Here is an 18951-nt window from a genome sequence, read left to right as displayed (position 1 = left end):
TTATATTTTTCTAATACTTCATGACTCATGCATTTTGCAGCTGCAGTGAAGAAAATAAACAGTGGCATTCTAGGTAAACATTTGTGTCAAAAATCAGAGGTAACTCTGATTACAGCAATTTCACTTGCAAATTTGGAAAGAGTAGGACCCTTTCAGGGAATCAGCAAAGTAAGCTAACATTCACTGAGTTTGACAAAGTTCTCAATGCCATCTTAATCTTCCCATTATTGGATAGGATCATGAGATGAATTCAGATTATTGCTATTATCAAGGAATTATTTCTCCAGTACTGCTATTAGCATATATATCTTTAACATGTGTAATCCTGAATAATTCAACTTTCAAAGGCATGTCAGTCTTTGGTTCCTAAGAGATTAACAGATGCTGCATATAATACCATAGGGTTCCCCTTCCAGAGAATTCAGTTCAGTTGAACTTTAGTGCACTTTCTAATGGCATTAGTTGACTTCAGAAAGCTACTCTTCTCTCATACAAACTCTTCTCTTCCTCCTCTGTGAATGCTGATATTAGCCACAGCAGTAACTAAAATGCTACACTGCTTTTGCTGATGAAGGCAAGAACAGAGACATCTGGCCGATGGAGGCAATTTAAGTGGATTTGTCAGAAAGTACTTTTACTAGAATATGGGAAGGCCCTTGAGGTACACTTACTGTACAACGGGAAAAGTTTGTATGTATGAAAAAGTGCCCAGAATCCATGTTGGTTTTTAATTACCTCTTTGAGCCTTCAAAGCAATAAATGAACCAAACTGTATTCGATTTTGTGAGGTCTTCTAGTGTTCTGGTTGAACTTCTAATATGACAAAATAAGTGCTGGAAACTATCAAATTAGCCTTAACCCCTCAAGTATAATTTTTCTTTTAAAAGAAAAATACAATATGGTATAAACTGTAGACTTCATTTAGTACAAATGCAGATCAATTGCAGGCTCAAATCTACTTGCACCCTGGAGAGTCTCAAAACCTTTATGAATAATAATATCTTCAACATTTCTCAGTCTCAGAGTAAAGGCATGAATCAAAGAGTTCTGAAAAGACAATTCTTTAGTAGTGCTGACATTTTAGGATTAAAAAAGGTGATAGTTATACGTAATCAAAATAGATTCAGTAAACAAAAGAGTTAATTTTTCATCCTGTAGATAACAAGAGAGAAAATTTGTGGTGTTCTATTATAAAAGAATAAATGAAAAGAAGAACTATGATGCCTTAAGCCCCCTAATGTTTTTTATTTTTCTAATTTTGTAAGCTTTACAAGTTTTATAGGTAATAGAAGTAGATTTTAGAAACAAACCCTTTTCTCCCTCCTCCCCGTAGTACCCCTCAGTTTATACATTCCTTAATCCTCTCACCCCATTCCATACCCCCATATCAACCCTATTCCCATATCCAGTAGAAAATGTTTAGTCTCTTAGTCAAGGCAAGCCTGTCTTGTTTGGAGAACGCTTGTATCTTGGCCTAAACCGCAGGACAGAGTCAAGGAACTAGGTCACTCTGCTCTCTGTACCCCGAAGATGATGAAGAATGATGAAGAGGGGGTCCCAAAAAGCCCCCCCGACCCAATTCCAGGAGGCGGGCCAGGGGGTGGACCAGGCCAAAAGTTATAGGGTGGACACACTTGGGATTGGCCAGATATTGTTATAAATGTAACATCTCGGGCACAGCCCAGGGCGTGCGTCGTGTAACATCTTTTGCCTTGGCACTATTAAATCCTTTCCTTATCTCACCCCAACTAACGGCTCCTAGATTTTTTTCGTAGCACCAGCTGAGCAGGCATCAACTATATAGCCTAAACTGAAAAGGATTTCTAGTTTGGTGCAGGTCAGAATAAGTAAATATCCAGAAAAATTTAGAATCATCTTGGTCTATAAAATCAGGCTAGGTGAGCAACAGGAACACACTTCAGTGATTGCAACAGATGTTGAGATTAGCTGTAACAGAAAGAAAATACTCCATATGGGTTTTCTGCAATAAATTTGTTAGGTTTTACTGAATCATAGAATCATAGATCAAGCAGAGATTATGCATGAGTCAAAAAGACATTTGTATATACACAGATACACACCATTTCCTTCATCCTGTACATTGGCAATTGTACTGGACATTTTCTAATGGCCTGGTACATATCAAGAAATCTTTGGTGTTCAGAACACAAACCACAGAATCATAGAATGGTTGGTTTATAAAGGACCTTAAGGATCATCTAGTTTCAATTCCCTTGCCATGGGCAGGTTGCTCAAAGCCCCATCCAACCTGGCCTTGAACACTTCTAGGGATGGGGCATCCTCAACTTCTCTGGGCAACCCATTCCAGTGCCTTGCCAACCTCAAGGTTCTTCTTACTATCTAATGTTGTCCTCTGTCCTAGTTCTCCTAGAAAAAAAATGAGTCCTTCAGATACACATAAAAATTAAATAAAACAGATTTCTGGTCTTGCAACACTGGACTTCTGCAAGTGCATCCACTTTGAAGGAATCTGAAGAAGATAAACTAGAAAATAGGCACATGCCTATTGGGAGGTAATTGGGAAACAGTGGTTCTTTGAGTAACATTTGAAGGATGAAATCAAGAGTTAACCACTGTTATCACAAACTTGGCTAGAAGATGATGTCAGAATCTTTCATGAACACAGCTACACCTCAAACCCCAAAACAGGACATACATTGCATCTGTTCACCAGCAAGAAAACTTTTAGCAAAGGGGAAAGGTACTGTCATCCTCAGTGAACTCTATTATTTTTGAAGTTATGAAGTTTGGCTTTTAAACATTGACCTTGAAAATAAGAGCTAAAAGAGCAATCTGCATGTCTGTGATTTTTAAGTCTGTTTGATACTATGCCCTGTACTGCTAAATCATTAAGGTAATGATACTTGTGTCAGGTTAAGAAGCAGCTACTACCAATATTCTAGTGATGGTTCAGATGATATAGATAGTCCGAACTAATACTGATCCCATCCAGTGAAATCTAGGTATGTTGAAACCTATGGAAACACGTATTTTATAGGTTAGGAGTTATGAACCAGGATTTTGGTTAGGGGATGAAATACTGCACTTTGCTAGTTAAAGGGATTTGCATCGCTCTGTTCTGTATTCAGATCCACCCCACGTAGAGACTCTGTTTTCTAAAGCAATCCACACGGGACAACTAGCATTGTGCTAGAAATGTGATTCTTCAGTAGTATAACATTTTCTCCCATTCTTCTGTGGGTTGTTTACAAGTATATTTGGGCAGCCTCATAAAAAACTTAAATCTAAAGCGAAACGTTACCAGGATGCTGTGAACAGTGCATGTTTCTTTGAACTTTTTGCAACTACTAAAGTCAAAAGTGAATTGTCTTAAAAGCAAATGCCAGAAAGTACTGGAATAAACATTAATATATTTGAGAAATCACATGACATGAAACTTCAGATGTCATGTGATGGCTTTAAAGTCATCTATACATTCACATTGCTTCTACAATAATATTCAAATTCAGTATCTAAACTGGTTGTATTAAATGAGTTTGATTAAAAAAGCTGCCAATTCCTACCCGAGGTGAGATGAGAGAATGGTTTCTTCTAACACTGTCAAGTCTTCAGACTGTGAAAAGTATTAAGAGAGCATGTCTCTTATGAGGAAAGGCTGAGAGAGCTGGCAACATTCAGCATGGAGAACAGAAGACTGAGAGGGGATGTTATGAAAATACCTTAAGGGTGGGTATCAAGAGGATGAGACCAGACACTTTTCAATGGTTCCCAGTGACAGGACAAGGGACAATGATCACAAATTTCTGAGCTTCTTCAAATACATTGGTAACAAAAGGAAAACAAAGGATAATGTGGGCCCATTACTAAATGAAGTAGGGACTCTGATAACAGCAGACACAGAGAAGACAAAGTTCCTGAGTGCCTTCTTTACACCAGTCTTCACTGAAAAGAGTCGGGCAGAGAAGGACTGCCTGAAATTCAAGATGGGCAAATGCAGGGTCCGACACCTGGGTGAGAATAACTCCATGCACCTGCACAGGCTGGGGGCTGACCTGCTGGAGAGCAGCTTAGTGGAGAAGGATCTGGGGGTCCTGGTGGACAAAAAACTGTGCATGAGCCAGCAGTGTGTCCTTGGGGCCAAGAAGGCCAAGGGAATCCTGTGGCACATTAGGGAGAGCATTGCCAGCAGGTCCAGGCAGGTGATCCTGCTCCTCTAATCAGTCCTGGTGAGGCTTCATCTGCAGTGCTGTGTCCAGTTCTGGGCTCCTCAGTTCAAGAGAGACATGGAGCTCCTGGAATGGGTCCAGTAGAGGGCAACAAAAATAATGAGGGGACTGGAGCGTCTCTCTTATGAGGAAAGACTGAGGAAGCAGAGCCTGTTCAGCCTTGAGAAGAAAAAAACTGAGGGGACCTTATCAATGTCTGTAAGTATCTGAAAGGAGGGTGTCCAGGATGGAGCCAGGCTCTTCTTGGTGGTGCCAAGCAATAAGACAAGAGACAGTGGGTAAAAAGTCAAAAAGTGATGCACAGGAAGATCCACCTGAATATGAGGAAGAATTTCTTTACTGTGCAGTTGACTGAGCAGTGGAACAGATTGCCCAGACACAATCCAATGCCACGTGCTCTATGATGACCCTGCTTGAGCAGAGACATTGGACCAGACTGACCAGGAACCCACTGTGGTTCCTTCAAACCTTACCCATTTTGTGATTCTGTGAAAGCGGAACATATGGAGTTCCATCTGAATATGAGGAAAAACTTCTTTGCTGTGAGGGTGGCAGAGCTCCAGAACAGGCTGATGAGAGAGGTTGTGGAGTCCCCTTCTCTGGAGATACTCAAAACCTGCCTGGATATAATCCTGTGCACCTTGGTCTGTGTGAACCTGCTTTAGCAGGCATGATGGACTAGATGATCTCCAGAGGTTCTCTGCAACCCCAATCATTCTCTGATTCTGTGATTTTATAATATTTTAACATAGATACTAGTCTTCTCAGAAAACTCAACAAATCATGTACAAAATTCTCCACCAAAAATTAAGCATAACTCTCCATCTATTTTGACTGTAATTCTCAGGAAAATATACCACCAGTTTAAAATTTAGTTGAAAACTCCATCTGGTTTGTTTACAGGTGTTGGAACAACAGAGTATGCAAAGATACATAATTATAGAATAATTATAACAAAAGCTTTACGGCTTTCCAGGAATTGTCAGATGTCTCAGGCATTTAGCTAAGTAATAGCTGTAATGTGCAAGTATGCACACACCTTTATATACAATAACTATAAATAATAATTTTGTGCAAGTTGGCAAAGAAAGAAAATAATTACGCCAACACCAGCCTTCTCACTGGAACGAAGGAAAAAAAAACAAACCAAAACAGAACAGAACAAAATAAAACAAAGCAAAACTCTGCAGAAAAACTAAATGAAATATGAATAAACATCAAAAAAATGAGGGTTTTTTTTTCATGAATAGGCACATTGAAAGTTGCTCAATCAAATTTATAGGAATGCATTAATTGCTACAGTTACTTAGCCACTGTGCATATATAACTAATCAGGGTTTTCTGAAGTAATGTTTTACTTGCTTACTAGAAAAAACTTGTGTCTTTGCTGAATTCTACCAGAACTTTTCTACATTCCAAAATACCAAGTAGCTTCCAAAAATACTTAATTATGAACCTCATTGCTTTTGACTTTAGTATTTCACAAGTATAGTAAGTCATTGTTTGCATTGTGAGATACTGATTTATTATGATCCCAGTAAGAAAGACACTGAGACTCTATGAAGTATCATTCAAAATGCCATTTATTAGCATTTATTATTTACATTATAAAGAAAGAAAAAAAAGAATGAAGTGCAACACACTTAACAAAGATCCTATCTATGAAGGGCTATCCTGGTTTGACCATCCAAATTATAGGATTTTTCTTCAGATGAAATAATTCTTTTCATCAATGCTACTGTCAAATGTACAGGCTTGAATACCCAAACTGTACCATAGCACAAGCCTGCTCCTACTCAGGTTAACAGTTATGTGGATCAGCACTTCCTCCATGTACCATGGTCTTTGAGTCAGGATTATTCCAGTCAGGAACAACTCAATATTTTTTTAATGAAGAACAGCTTCAGAGTACAGTCCAATATGTCCTCTGAGCTTCATTCTCACTTAATTTTATGCTTCTATGCTGCTTTTATAGAACAATGATAAATATGTTCCTTCCACGTACTGTTTTGTATATGCTCTCAACAAAGGAGGAAGTTATTACTGAAAGTTTAGGTGTTAGTGGAAGATGCAACTCCTTATTTTTTTATTTATTGCTGTTTTTAATACAGATAGTTCAATTCTAGGCAAATTCATTCTTTACAGACAATATTCCATGCTATTCTCATACACATATTGAATGATCATGCTACCACTTCCATCACATTCGCACATCTTTAATATTTTACTGCAACATTTCATTAAACATAGATACAAAATAACAGACATCAGGCAAACAACATTTTTCATCTTATTGTCTGGAAATTTCAAATTAGGAATCTTGAATTACTAACAAGAATAGCCGAAGGTGCATTAAGAATCCAAGCTTTTCCCAATATCTTTCATTCTGTTTTATGTTGTTTTTGGGAAAAGCTACTAAGATTTTCCTGGTTTATTCTCATTTATTCTATCCTTGGGGTAAGCTACTAAAGACAGTAGAAGTTCCCGTCCTTCCATTTCCCTTAAAAATCTTAGCTGTAGAAGTCAAATTATCTGAGTAGGAATGAAGCAACAAAAAGGACTACAGATGTCAGAGTAGCCCAGGCTGGATTGGCACTTGTTGTAGGTTATATGTTTCCACAGCACTCAAACTGCTGAAAAACTGTCCCACTTTAAAAGACAGAAATGTGTTCATAGAAAAAATCAATTGTCAGCAGTAAGTCTGAAAAATTTGGAAGAAACAAATTTTATTATAAATATCACAAGATTTTCTTCTCTGAATAAAAATATTTGCTCAAGCAATTCATTGCCTATTGAACTTTAAATTTTGCAGTTTACATTTAATGAAGACCGAAAGGCTTTATGGCTAAAAATTCAAGTCAGAAATAGGATTGAAAATACAATTTTTAACTTAATATTAATTTCAGTCTTTAAACAGTGTGGCCCAAAAATGGAACACACAATCTTTCTCATAGTATTTTTACTTCATTGAGTTTCAATTGCCTTGATGGAGTAACTAATAAAAGGCATGAATTTAAAAAAATCTATTACACAGACATCTTACCCATGTGTCTTACAAATTTCTTCAGATCTACGGTTTAAACCTTTATCTTATTCTCTAGGCTATTTTGCTTATGTCTTAACTAACAGTAAATGGAACCAAAGAATAGCTTTCAACAAGCAGTCTAAATCATCATAATTTTCTCCATGATTATCATGTGCTGGGAATCCCACAGCAATACAGATAACTCATAAACATTAGTTTATTGCTTGAATACAGTTATTACATCATGAAGATTAGAGAGATTGTGGATGTAATGTAATCATGATGTAGAAAATGTGCAGAAAAAAGTGAGGGAATTCTTGCAATTGTATATACTTGACCCACGTAAATTTCTTATTCCTTAGATCACTATTAACAACCAAAATTTTACTGTTCATAAGTGAACATTTTGATTTTTATGGACAGAAGTGTCCAGGTTTTGACTAATTTTTTCTCACACGATTATGTCATAGTATAATAGAATGGTGGAATAATAGTGACTGTGTTTCAAATTACACTCTGCAGTGTAAATTTGCTACTTCAAAATTTGCACTGAGTTCACTGACCCATATCCCAATGTAGTTTATATTTCCACATATATGTTACATATTTTATATAAAAATGTTTTTGGTGTTTTTTTTAATTTTCTTTTTTTTTTTGTGGGTTAGGCTTTTGAGGTGGTTTTTTTGGTTTTGTTTTTGTTGTGTTGGTTTGGGGTTTTTTTGGAGGGTGGTTTTTTTGGAGATGGTTTTGTAATTTCAGGAGAAAGAGCTTTTTAATTAGGTGAGAATTAAAGTTTGTTTTCTTCCTTTCTAGATAGGAATTTTCTTTTTGTATTTTTTTTTCTTTTTAAATCACAACTGCTTTTTACTAAACTCACTAAGGGAGAAAAAGAAATAACAGAGGGCTTTCCTTCTGGCACACCACTCACTCCATCACCCAGAAGCAAACACATATCCTACTCAGTGGGGTTTTTTTAAATATATTTGTGGTTAATCAAAACCAGTGCTTTATTGGAGATGCACCTGTATAAAGAGAAATGCTCTGTAGCTGGGATTCTGTAGCCAGTAGGGATTAACAGAAACCCTGGTTGTTATGGACTGTGACATTCATTATATCAGTGAGATTTGTTGTAGAGAGTCCTTTTGTCTGTCTGACACTGTGAGAGAAAAATTTACTCAGTTCAAAGAAGAGAAAATCTGTTTTTCATTTCCAATGAAAAATGTCTTCATTGAACACACTAATGACTGCAAATCTATTACTCCAATCAATATTTGGATTTTCATCTTGGGACACTTCTGAGCAATCTACTGCAGTTTGCTTCCCAGCTCCTACCAGATTGTACCGGTGTCTGAATACCTTAAACATACTGGATCATGAATGGCCTAAACTCGTACTTTTAATTTCCATAAACAGTGCTGCCTGGAGATACTATCATCCAGTAACAAGTTATTGTAAACCCCACTAAAATCAACAATTAAGCTTTCTTTAGTGTCTAAATCAGACATTCAGCACCTTAGCTAGTCTTGATTTTTATTTCCATTCCTTTCCTTACACAGTTGTTCTCTTCCAGTTTTGTTTATACTGAACCCTTCTGATAATACTCCAAAGAGGTGAAAATAATAAAATAGATTAAATTTTACAAAAGAGCCATGTAATTTTCATGTAATTTTTGCACTATATTTTAAGAGATGTGTATTTTTTCACTGTAGGTAGGTAACAAACAGTATTGAGTAGGACAAACACATGTATTCCAGAAACTGTAAAATCTTGCAACACGGAAGGATAAAATGACTTATAAAAATGCTGTTTGAAGGACAGAGAGAATAGAACAAGTCCTATACAAGGCGTGGCAGAGCATACATGCCTTCTATTCAAATATAATGATTGTTTATAGAAGCAAGAGACACATCAGCATTTTCACACAGAAGGCAATATCAAAGCATATACAAGTACCTTCACTGCGATAGTTTTCAACACATACTGCAGTGTTGAACCTCTGTACAGACAAAATCCCAATCAAATCCTGTCCTAAATCCCAAATAATTGCAATTTAATAAAGTAAAATTCTCATAAACTTCCTACCTAGCTCATGTTATTTTCTTCCTAATTTGCCTGAAAACCATTGATCAAAAATACATCATACTTTAGGTCTATAGCACCAATCTAATAGTGATAGAAATTAATCTATATTCCAATGTTCAGGTAAAATAAAACTCTTGTTCATTTTGGGTTTTGAGATTTTTTTCAATGTTGGAAGGAAGCACATGAAATTGGTAAAGAAAGTTGTTAAGGTAAAACTCCTTGCTATCAGGAATAAGACACTTGTATCACTAAGGAACAATATGAACCTAGGTGCCATTAGATACAGTTTTCTTCATAGTTGCTTTAAAAGCAACAAAATAATAAGCAAGAAAATTTCAGTACGTATGGCATAGGGAACCTGATTTAGGGCAGTGGAAGTGGTGGAATTGCAAGATTTTATCTCCGTTGAAGTGCAAACTGTTATGAATCTTCTCCTAAACTCAGCTTGGGCAATTTTGCAAGCAAGAGCCCTTAGTTCTACCTAATGTGGTGTCACAAGTTCAGCACATAATACAGTGAGGAACTACTCTGAATAAATTCCTGTAGCCACTGAAATTGAAGACAAACAACAGATATTCAAAGAGCCTGTCTACTCAAAAGTTACAGTAAATATTTCAAACTAACAGATAAACTCATCCAAGTAGTAAGTAATGCTTAATTTTGGGAAAATGAGCAACATGAAAACATTTTTTTTGAGAAGTTTACTTAAAATTTGATTATATGAAAAATTATGCCTCTGTGTAGCTTTTGAGATTTTTTTTTTCCCTACCCACACATGGGTATCCACATTGAATTAATTGACCAAATGCATCTGGAATAATTTTTATATTTCACTGGAATTTTCTACATTTTCATTGAATTTTCTTGACAACAAACAAGCATAAAAGTATTTCTGGAAAATCCAAATGATGCTGGCTTAAATTTTATGTTGTTAAAAAGAGTGTAATTTCTCCTCGTGGAATAAAAAACACTAGTTTCTGTTATGAATACCTTCTATTTTGACATATTAGATTTTTGTCCACAGAACTTACTTAATAGTCTAGTTCACAGTGTATAACTGTGGGGTATGTAAATCCTTATGCATTTTCATTTTTAGGCTGAAGTTGGTTCAAACCAGCTTGTTTCTTTAGAAAGATGCAAGCATTTTCAGGGTTGTTTACATATGTTGCTCATAGCAGTTGTCAATAAATTGTTCAGGTAATCACACACTTGGTCTAAGGTGCCTCCATGAATTCATTAAGTCATCTTTCTGCAGTATTCTAGACCTGAAAATACTAGCAATAGAGCAATTGTGAAGCAGCATAAACAGTATTACAGTATACTCTACCGTTCCAGGATCAATTAAACATCTACTTGCAGTTATTAGGTACATTTCATGTCCTGTAACCCAGCAGACTTCCATTTTAACTTCCAGAATAATTATTTTACATATACCTAGAGTCCAAACAATTTTTTTAAAAAATGAAAAGGGAAGAATAAGTTAAATTTTGGAATTATCACTTCAAAGAAAGATGGCAATTGAAAGCAGAGATGTTCTGATTTTATAGTAATCTTCATTTCTATGATTCCCCAGTTTTAGCAGCTAGTCATAAAATTAGATTTTGAGATACTACATAATAGCGAAGAACATGACATGTAAGAAAATTTACACAAACACACACAAATTTCAGGAATGGTAATCCAAGAGAGCTTTTGTTATCATGTTATCACTTCTACATCCCTTTTTGTATTTCTTCTAAATATAAGTACCTTGTATTCCCAAATTCAACTTGAAGCATTGCAGGCACTCGGTAGGATATGCATGAGTGAATGCCCTTTAGGACAAATTTCTGTTTCTTTTCAATTTGGAATAAAGTTGGAAATAAGTGAGTTATCAGAATAGCAAGCAACTTTCTGCTGCACATTGAAATCTGGGAGGAATATTTCTAGGATCTCTGTGAGCTACACACAAAATATCTGTTGTTTGATTGCCTGTAATCCAAGATTGATACATGTGTATAAAGGAAACAGGTTGCTTAGAGCACTTATTACTTTGTCTATAGCTTTTCCCCCAAGGAGGCTCATAAAACCATTACATGTGCACAAACACTCCTCTCAGAAACAAAATATTAACTAGTATTTACTTAAGACACGGGCTATATAATCTTCATCAGGAGATTAAGTTCGCAAATTTTCATCTCTTTTGACGTATGGAGAGGCGTAATCCATGGGTACACCCAGCATTTGTGGATTTTGTAGCCAAATTACGTCTCATTTACAGGGCAATTTCCAACCTAGCTGTTAAGCCAACTCTAAGTGTTTCATGCTGAGACTCAGAAAATGTACCTGAGCCCTGAAGCTCAACTGAAAGGAAGCAGGAGTGTCCTGCATTGTCTTGCAGATTTCTCTGTGTTGCTGTACATAGAACCACTCTCCAAATCAACTGGCAGAAGTTCAGATCGCTGAAGATGTGGATTCAGTACATGAACTAAATATAAGCATTTTGTGCTCTATACCTTAAGGATTTGTCTTGCAAACTTCTATTTACCATTTTAATCTCTTGAAAATACAACAGATTTGAGTTCTGCTAGGTTTCATACCACATTGATATCTACACTGACAAAGCAATACTTAGTTTTGTAGTTAAACTTGAGTGGAATATTTAAGTTAGAAGCATATGCTAATCACAGATTATTTGTTAAAAAGATGCACTTGATGAAAGAAAAGTGATGGATACCTTCTGGTTATCACAATCATATAATTTTATAACAACTCTTATTTTTTATACATATTTAATTCAGTGAAAATAGACAAATATTTAAGTATCTATTATTGTGAATTAAAGAAGTCAAAAGGCTCATGACAATTGAAGACAATATTGGTCAATCTATGGCAACAAAAAGATTGTTCTAAAGTTAATGCATACATTTTCACAAAGAGTTATTTCTAGTGTATGGAAGGATGACATATATTTTAAAGTCCTTTGTCATTAGTCTATACTTAATGAGGGTGCTGGAATTATTTCAGACCCTATTTTTACTGGATCCTGCACAGTGTCCTACGAGTTACTCTGTGACTTTTGCTTTTGATTTAGTATTTTTATTCTTGGTCACATTGGAAAAATCTCAAGTGTTTATCTGTACTATAAAACTATACCAAAACATTCTCCATTTCTCCCTGAGATGCAACTGCTTAATGCTGCCAATTTAATAAAGGTGGAAAAGAGCAAATTTTTTTCCCAATAAGTCAGAGGAAAATGTGATTAAAGAATACAAATATGATACAACACCAGCTTTTGGCTGCTAGCTAACCATTTTAAATCAAATATTGAATATGCGGACTTTGTAACTCAATCACAGTTTAATAACTAAGCAAAACAAATTAAGAGATAAACTTATTGAGCAAAAAGAAAAAAAACACAGAGATAACCTGCATTCCACAAGACATAGGGATCCATAAATTTACGCTGTGAAAAGAAAAAACAAACAAACAAACAAAAAAAGGCCACAGAAGAATGAAAATTGTATTTTAGCAAATCAGAAAAAAAGTCAAAAAAAGAACATGGATTAAATGAAGAATCACTCACAGATACAATTTCAAGTGGTTGCATCAAATTCTGCAATAAAAGAATCACAGATTTGGTCTGGTTGGAAGGAACCACAATGGGTTATCTGGTCTAACCTCCCTGCTCAAGCAGAGTCATCGTAGAGCACATGGTACAGGATTGCATTCAGATGGTGCTTGAATATCTCCAGTGAGGGAGATTCCACAACCTCTTAGAAAAATCTGTTCCAGTGCAGGGTCACTCACAGTAAAATTCTTCCTCAGATTCAGGTCGATCTTCCTGTGCATCACTTTCTGCCCATTGCCTTCTTGCTTTATTGTTTGGCACCACCAAGAAGAGCCTGGCTCCATCCTCTTGACACTCTCCCTTCAGATACAGACATTGATAAGGTCCCCTCTCAGTTTTCTCTTCTCAAGGCTGAACAGGCTCTGCTTCCTCAGTCTTTCCTCATAAGAGAGATGCTCCAGTCCCCTCATTATTTTTGTTGCCCTCCACTGGACCTGCTCTAGGAGCTCCATGTCTCTTGAACTGAGGAGCCCAGAAATGGACACAGCACTGCAGATGAGGCCTCACCAGGGCTGAATAGAAGGGCAGGATCACCTCCCTCCATCTACTGGCAATGCTCTCCCTAATGTGCCACAGGATTCCCTTGGCCTTCTTGGCCCCAGGCGCACTGCTGGCTCATGCACAGCTTGTTGTCCACCAGGATCCCCATGTCATCCTGATTTTATGAATGGCTCCATTTTTGTCCTCAGCACATATTCAAAATTCAGACATTTATGAGTTTGTTGTGACCGATTTTTCCCATGTTATTGTTATATATATACACGGATAAACTCTGTATTTTTCATTAAAATACAAACACAGAGGCAAAGAATTGAAAGAAAACATATGAACCTGAACAATAAATAAAGCAGAAGCACCTTCTTTTTCTGCACTTCCCTCAAATTGGTATGCTAAGGAAATGATCTTTCCCATTCCAAAGTTTTTTCCCTACCTTTCTGTCATAGCCCTTATTTTGCATTGGGTTCTTTCTTTTCTCATAGTTTAATTTGAACACGGAGAAACTTTCATTTTTTTTATTCATGAGAGAGGGATGAATTTTCAGGAATTTCAAACTTTTATTGTGACACAGCTTTAAAGCACTTATCCTCCTACTATCCAACTTCGGTCACTGAAGGCGGGTGATTTTACCTGCCTCAAGAGTGTGGAAATCCATTCTTGTAGGTATGCAGGGATATTGCAATTCTCAAGGCTCAAAGCTGAACACAGAAATCTACAAGCTTATTTTTTGCACGTCGTTTGGAAGGTGGTCATAACCAAAGATAACTCATGAGAGCAAATTAATACAATTCATAGTACTGAACTCAGCCACTGACCTGTTCTTTCAAATTCCTAGTGCTTGCAGAAAGGTAGGGAAATGCATATCAGCGCACAGAAATCCATACTTTTTCTCCTTCTCTTATCATTCTATTCCTTCATGTCTACTTTTGTTTCAAGAAATCTAGAGTAATGTGTCATGTTTTTCCAACTTGAGGGCTGCTGCCTATGAGGTATCAATAAGGACACATTGTCAATAGACACCTCAGAGTTCATCTATATGACCATTTCAGTTCAGATCAAATGTGATGTGAATGTCCAAACTATCCCCACTTACTGTATGTGGCTTCACATCAAAGAGTATGATCTTCAAGAAGATGACCTAGATTCTTTTCAATGAAACTAAATGTAAAGATGTGCTTCAGAAGTGCATGAGAAGTACATTTTAATTGCTAATAGACTCAACCTGTGGGATAAGACTAGAGAAAGTCCTTTATATTCCTTTGAAACAGAGCTGCTGTAGCTGCTGTGCTCTCAGCAACAGGTATTTTTCTTTTAACTAAAAAAAATTGGGCAAACAGACTCCCAAGAAGTCCCTAGAAGCTCCTTCAAGAGCATACCTACTGGAGGTGGGAAAGGAGATCCAGAACACATCAGTTCATACAGCACTGAGCAGTGGCAACTATGTGAGGTACAACTGACCTTCAGAGAGGAGTTGGAGGTATGAATGTTGTGTAACTGGGGCTTTCTGGTTACTGGTAGCCTAGCCCTGCTGGATCACCACAGGTTACATTAGGACAATAAACCAAATCAACCATACCATGAGGTTCAAACCTACTAAGAAGGTCAGGACACTGAAGAGACTTAATTGGATTGTTATGCAGGTATTTTATCTCCTTTTTTCCCCTTATATTTTCTTTTTAAAAATAATAATATGTAAGTTAAAGAAAAAGAATAAATAAGTACGAAAAAAGAATATTTTAGCCTTTCAAATCAGATTGCATCACTCCTGTGAGCCTTCAATTGTACATTCGTATATCTAGAAGTTACTAAACAAAGATGTTTAGGCTCTTTCATGAGAAAAATTGTTAGAAAAGGGACAAAATTATCTCTCTCTACAATATCTCTGTTGACTTTTTAAATCACACTTAGACTAAAAAAGATTTTCTTCCCTTCATCCTGCTAAGCAAAATTATTTGAAATTTTGTCTTATCCATTAGTAACAAAGTTTTAAAGCCATTGCCTTGATGAAAACACTTGATGGATATTGAACAGTAAATTAATGAAAATGTTTCTTAATATTTGATAAGAAAGCTGAAGAAATCCAACTTTTAAACTTGCTGACTATTCTTTTTGATGTTTCCATGAGAAGAAGAAAACAACTAAAAGTTTTGCCTTGGCAAATAGGTAAGGGGTGAGAATGAAAACAAGTTCAGAACATTTTTGTGCCACATTTCACCCTGGAAATAGAACAAAGCTAGCTGATTAATGAAAAAGCTGTAATTACTTCAGCATAAAGGAAAGCACACTTCCCAGAGAAGTTGTCATGGCAAAACATTAATATATGCAATTTTCTAAGGAAAGGCTACTATTTTTCTTGCCTTCAGACTGGGAAACAAAGTATTTTGATAGGAAACACATTTAAAGTAAGGATTAGATAACCTGATTGGGCTCAAGAACACATTTTCTTCACTTGAGTGAATGACACATTCAACGCGTGATTGCTCTGATAATTGTTCTTAGAAATAGCGTAGTTGAGTTTCATATGAATTTTTAGTGATGTTCTCTTAAACAAGGAGGCATAGCACGAGGCCAAAATCACATCTTACATACTGCCATCCACATACTTGCTTTTCCTTGCTTCTAGTCAGACTCTACTATTTATTTGAATTTTTTATTCCCATTTGTGTACACACAGTGAAAATTCTGGAGCTGTTATAGAAGAAATTCAAATACTGAAATTAGATATACAGACATTACATGTACTCCAAAGTGATGCAACATATCGTCTCCTAGAATAGGCACATATATTTTTTGCAAATGGATATTGTTAGTTTGACCAAAGCCCACAGAGCAGTGAAGAACGTTTTGAACTCTTCTGCATGAAGCAGTTTGAAAACTCTTAATAGAAATTATTAACACTACAGGAGATGGAGGAGGCCTGACACAAAGTAGTAGTTGAAGTATTTCTCTTGTTAAAAGTAGGGATTGTAGAAACCCATAGAGATGATTTTACAATCAGATGGTAAGGAATGTTCCAAGGCAAATCAATGCTTTTTTCAAAGAAGACAAATTAGGTGACAGGTGCTTTTCAGAAGAGGACTTGACCCTACAGAGTTGCATGAAACACCTTGACATTTGGTTTTTCCAAAGAGAACAAAGGGAACACTCTGAAGGTGCCTCTAAGTTCTGGTTGAAGTTCTCTTCTTTGTTTTTAAGTATATCAACAGTTCTACTAACCTCTCAAAGCAAGTAATATGTCTGCAGAAGGAGGCAGCAAGGACAACAGTCTCCTGCACCATTTACAGTGTTAGCCAAGATTTTGTCACTTCTGTGGCTGGCTGTGAAAGCTGCCTGATATCAAATGGAAAGAACTATGTAACAGCTAACAGCTCATTAGGCAGTTTGGATGTGCAGAATTGAATGATATTTGGATGTTTTCAAGGTTTGAAGGAAAGCAAAAAGCAAATTTTCTCTCACATGCTGTCCAGGTGCTGTTTCTGAGATGCACACCAGTGTCCTTTTCTGCTATTGCTGCGAGGACCAAAGGGTCCTGTATTAGCATGTAGCTACTCTAAGGCTGAGCAGGCAGTCCCACTTGACTGTCCAATGACAGCATGCCAGTGTGCCTCAGTGTTAGGGATGACTTCAACACATCAGAAAACAAACAACTGCAAAATTTTTGAGGCTTAGAAAATTAAAGTCTTATATTTAAAGAAAATATAGTGAATTTTTATCCTGATCCTTTCAAACAAGTTTGAATTAATGCTCCTGAAATTAACATTGTAAGATTGTATTATTTAAAATATTTTGCCAAAAGTATATACTGCTTATGTATTTAGGCTGTATTTGATTCATCAATCTCTTTTACTCACTCATTTATTTTCATCTGTCTCTTGCTTATAAAAAGTAAGAACAAGAAAAGACAGTGTACTACCAAGTGGCTATTGAGTTAATGAAAATGGAGATAGAGTTTTATGATTACAGTTTTGAGTTAGGTTTCTTCACTTGGCCTCATGACTGGGAAAAATTTAAACTGTACTCCAATGCTTTCATCAGTGAAATTATGAATTAGTTTCAAATGAGAATTTAAAGGTGGCTTTTAAAATGTGATTCCTTTAAGAAGGGAGTTGGTCTTTGCAAATTTAAAATATTAAATAGAAGTAAATAACACCGGTTGATTATAAGAGATAAACAAACTCCATTGTTATTCTTTAAGATCTCAAGCTAAAAATTTGGATGTGGCACTGAAGAACACTCAGAAATTGTTCTGTCAGGCACTAAAATATGGTTTTCCTTAAGAGAGAACTGTCTTTAGAGACTGGTCTGGTTTATTCTTCAGGAAGAAAAAAATCCTGGTACTTAATTACTTATAAATGATTTAGCGAATACATGTTTGCAAAGTGCTTTAGAAGGGTAATTTCAGTATTTATGTAGAAGACAAAGGACTGCAACACAAAATTTTAACTCTGTTTTGAAGACACATTACATTTTAATCTAAGCCAGATTAGTTAGTCAACATTAAGGTAGCAGGAGGTTCACCATTAGGTGAAACTGATTCAGCAATTATTAATAGGCATATCCTATAGTCCTGTCCTCTTGAGCACCACATATATAAATATTTCCATGTCACAGCTTCTAGAATTTCCAGAAACTCAAAACTAGACATGAATACTCTCTTCTGTTTTTCCATTTTTTGGCTAATCTTTCTTTTCTTGAAGATCCCCTTTTTGACCTCTTTTTTTATTCCCCTTCACACAACAGTGTTCCACAATACTAAAAGCTAGCAGAAACCCTTTTGTTCAAATGTGCTTCTACACTGGAAAAAAAAAAATACTTGTTTATGTCTGAGGAGGAACCTGTCATTATAATCCAAATTTACCTTCTGAACCTAAGAACTGTCACATTGCATTAAACCAGAGGCCAGCATGACCTGCATTCCATTTTCAACTGTGCCAAAAGTAGATATTTAGGAAAGGGTAAAAGAACAAAAGAAGCACACAAATATACTCTGTGCAATGCATGTACTGTCTTCAACAACCTGCAGTTTAGACGGAAGTATTTGTCACCTCAAATTTCTAGATAAAAGAGTCTCTATGGATTTCTTTTCCATTAATTTATTTGTCCAGTCTTTTCAGGCCCATGCAAATAAACTTGGTATCCACAACAGTGATGGCAAGGAATTCAACTCCTTAATTACAGGTCAACTTATTTTACTTGCTTTGCATCCATTACTTGATAGGTTCATTTGATTTTCCTATTTCTTTTACTGGAATGGAGAGTGAAGAGCTAATACCTTTTCTTTTTCACTAAGTCACATTTATCTCCCTTTAATGACTTTCAGGCTAAGAAAAGAATCCAAGTTTGTTTACTATATGAAGAAATTTCTAAATAATTTCATACACTTAATCACCCTTACTGCCCTTCTGACATTTCTGAAATTGATTTAAGGTTCAACAGGACTGCACATAATTCTAAGTGTGGGCAGACTTGGAGTCAATAGTAGCATGATAGTTCTCTCAGTTTCATTCTCTCTTTCTTCCTAGCAGTTC

The sequence above is a fragment of the Neopelma chrysocephalum genome, unplaced genomic scaffold, assembly GCF_003984885.1.
Source record: "Neopelma chrysocephalum unplaced genomic scaffold, ASM398488v2 Primary Assembly neopelma1_22b, whole genome shotgun sequence".
Classification (NCBI taxonomy): domain Eukaryota; kingdom Metazoa; phylum Chordata; class Aves; order Passeriformes; family Pipridae; genus Neopelma; species Neopelma chrysocephalum.
The sequence above is the reverse complement of the archived record's forward strand: the minus strand, read 5'-3'. Positions refer to the sequence as shown.